Source organism: Echinops telfairi, unplaced genomic scaffold (genome assembly GCF_000313985.2).
Source record: "Echinops telfairi isolate 266 unplaced genomic scaffold, ASM31398v2 ScPeMD7_7467;HRSCAF=8505_1, whole genome shotgun sequence".
NCBI classification, from domain to species: Eukaryota; Metazoa; Chordata; class Mammalia; order Afrosoricida; family Tenrecidae; genus Echinops; species Echinops telfairi.
The window spans coordinates 18,850,295-18,854,194 of record NW_022111368.1 but is presented as its reverse complement, the minus strand read 5'-3'; positions in this window follow the sequence as shown (position 1 = coordinate 18,854,194).

Genomic DNA, 3,900 nt, shown 5'->3' with positions numbered 1-3,900 from the left:
CTACAATTTAATTGTCCACTCATATTAAGAAGAATTTTGTAATCATCACCACAGTCAATTTTCAAACATTTTTTTCTTTCTTGTCCTTGTTGTTAGCAACCCATTTCCTCTTCTCCTCCCCTGCCAGGCCCCTAAGTAATTATTAATCCAGTTATTATCTCTATAGGTTTACCTATCCTGGATATCACATGTAAAAATCCTATAAAACACAAACAGGAAACAAACAAAACAAAACCTCACAACAACCATAACTAGACAAGCAAAGAAAAACCTCAATCGAAAAGGAAGCAGAAAGTATTAAAAACAGAAGCAACTTTAAAATGGATAAAAGGGGAGATCAAATGATAAGGTACTGCATTTTAACCTAACCAAACCCCATGTAATTGGCTTTACAGTGTTCTCTGCTGACAGCAAGGCTAGTCACATCCCTTGACACAAGAGGTTTAATCCATGTAGGGCTCGTGCAGGCGGCTTCTGCAATCTGGTGTTCAGAATTTAAGTCCTGAGTCATTTTCCTAATTGAACTGTCATCGAGCTTGTGTTTCCTAGATCAGAACTACAATTCTAATGCAGACCCTCACGGAGAACTCACTGGAGAGCTAGCTAAGAAGAACCAGTGCTTGGGCCATTACTTGAAGTGTGGGGCCAACGATTCTTGGAAATATGAATAGCCAGTTCCACATTTTGAATCATTACTTCTAATGACAGTCACTGCCTGGGGGAAGGGGCGGGTGGGGGGGGGTAGTTTGCTCCCTAGGCAAACAGGACAGGAGCACCACTTTCCATGGTTGATGGCTCGTGGGAACATGCTGATGGCGCAGCCGTGGGAGCTGAGGAAGCAGTGGCTGGCCTGTCTCTCAGCCTGAGATAAACGGACACTTGCCTCCTGCTCCTTGACTAAAGCTGCAGAAGGCAGCAGTCTGCAAACTTATCAGTTACTTCATGCTCCCAGCCTCATCCTCCCTTCCCGCCTGTGAATAACTTGGCTGACGTGTTAATGTTTCTTAGTAGACTTTCGACTATCCCTTTGTGTAATCCTGTCATGTGTTGCAGGCTATGTGAGCAAATTTATTTACGCCTCTCAGTAATAAAGTTGAAGGCTCTGGAGTGTCAATACTGCAGGGACCCCCGTACCCTAACTTTGGCTATCCCTTTTGTATATGTTTTCTCATTGCAGATCGTACCCTCTTGAACCCATTTGTAATGGAAGATAAGGGCCGTTCTCTATATTATCTTACAATTGATCTAAGCACAAAGTATTACTGCTAAATTTGCTTAAATCCAATAACCTCATAACTAAATGACATTAGATTGAGAATGAAAGAAGTCAGGCAGTGGACAATCAAGTCTTTTAAGAAATAAAACATGAATCCTTGGTCTAGAACCCAACATGCAGTGTCATCTGATCTTCAACCACACTATGGAACAGGTATGGCTCAAAGGGAATCTCTATTTTGAAATGCCTTATTGTATGCTCATTCTGTGTTTATGATCACCAAGATGAACCTGATTCAAGCGACGACAGCTTCAATCACCTCATATGCTTGAAAGCTGGGCAATAAATAAAGACTGGAGATGAAGTCCTCTTAGATGCAAGGATGGCAAGACGTCCTCTCGAGTACTTTGGACATGTTATTAGAAGAGACCAATCCTGATTGGACCAATTAGGGCACCCGGCTTGTTGAAGTAGCAGGATGACCCGAAAGAGGAAGACTCAACAGGACAGATGGACACAGTTGCTGAAACACTGGGCTCACACATGAGCATCGTCGTGAAGATGATGCAGGACAGGGCAGCATTGCCTTGTGTTGTACATAAGATCCGAATGGGTCGGAACCAACTTCACGGCACCTAACAACAAAAGTGCATTCATGTCAGAAATCCCTTTTTTAAATTGCGAGTCTCCATTTCATTTTCACTTCCTATCCTCAAGCAATGATTCTTAGTCTGATTTCTCTTCTTGCTAAGTTTTGATATCTTCTGGTCTACAACCAGGTGCTTGTACTGAAGCTGGTGCCCTGAGCACAGGAGATGCAACAGGCAGGAAAGCCAGTCACCAAGGGAGGGCTGCTGGGATGAATCCTGCTAAGAAAACTGGAATGTGCCTGATTTTCCCTTGACTCAGTGAACAAAGACCATTGGGCTTAACCTCTGCCCCTCCTGCTGTTTCTGATGGGTGTTTCAGAAGATAGGGATCTGACTGTTGGCTCAACCAAAAAAAGGCCGTGGTTGGAACACAAGAACGCTGTCTGGGGTGACTGAGGCGAAACCTCCCAGGTTTAGTGCTGGCTTTCCGCTCGTGGCGCGACCCCTCGTGCTTCCGATTGGATTAATTGTGCTATACGGTTATTCTTTAACATCTGCCTTGGGCTCTTTTTTTGAGATGGAATGGGAGTCATATTGGGTTCAGGGATATGCGGGAATTGACGGAAAGACAATTCTACGTGTTCCTGTGTGCATGCGCATGTGAGTTCTCATTTGTTTCTGAGCATACACATTGCCGAGCCCCCTGGGGTCCCCAATATTTAGCCATGACTCCTTTTCTTGGTGTGTTGGTGGCATCCATAAGAAAGGAAGCATTGTGATCAGAGGCACTTTTTATATACCTACTAACCAAATGATCCTGGCAGAAGGTAGGTCGATTGTTGGAATCGTCTCTGAATTTTCCAGCTGCACTTAATTCAGGACATTCAATGCTGCCTTATCTCAGAAACGGATTGTAGAGGCATACACAAGTCGGTCAGCCGGATTATTAAAGAGAGAGAGAGAGCGAGAGCGAGCAGCAGTTGGATTCAAGCTTGAGCACAGGGTAACATCCACTTCAATTAGAAGGAAATGCTCAGAAAAGTTCCCATCACTGGTATTCCATGATGCTCACCTTCCCAACACAATTGCTGAAGACAAAACAGGTGCATAAGAAAATGTGGTTTAGAAAGCTGATGGTGGCTGGCTATCAAAAGATATAGCATCTGGTGCCTTAATGGCTTGAAGATAAACAAGTGACCATCTAGCTAAGAAGCAACAAAGCCCACATGGATGAAGCACACCAGCCTGTGTGATCAAGAGGTGTTGAAGGGATCAGGCATCAAAGAACAAAAAATCATCATTGTGAATGATGGGGAGTGAGGAGTGGAGACCCAAAGTCCATCTGTAGGCAACTGGACATCCTCTTACAGAAGGGTCACGGGGAGGAGATGAGCCAGTCAGGGTGCAGTGTATCACCGATGAAACATACAACTTTCCTCTAGTTCTTTTTTTTTTCCTCTAGTTCTTTTTTTTTTCCTCTAGTTCTTTAATGCTTTCTCACCCCACTATCATGATCACAGTTCCACCTTACAAGTCCAGCTAGACCAGAGGATGCACACTGGTACAGATGGGAGCTGGGAACACAGGGAGTCCAGGACAGATGAACCCCTTAGGACCAGTGCTGAGAGTGGTGATACCTGGATGGTGGAGGGAAGGTGGGGGGAGAAAGAGGGAACCAGTTACAAGCATCTACGGATAACCCCCACTCTGGGGGACGAACAACAGAGGAGTGGGTGAAGGGAGACATCGGACAATGTAGGACATGACAAAATAATAATACAGTAATTTACAAATTATCAGGGGTTCGTGAGGGAGTGGGGAGCGGGAAGGGAGGGGAAAAAATGAGGAGCTGATACCAAGGGCCCAAGTGGAAAGGAAAATGTTTTGAGAGTGATGATGGCAACAAATGTACAAATGTGCTTGACACAATGGGTGTATGGATTGTGATAAGTAAGAGTTGTATGAGGCCCCAATAAAATGATTAAAAAAAAAAAAAAGTTCCCATCAGATAAAATATTGAAAGGAGCAAAGAAACATTCAGGGACAGCTTCAGACTCTGGGAAATGCTTGAGGGATTTTCTCAAACTTTCTGTA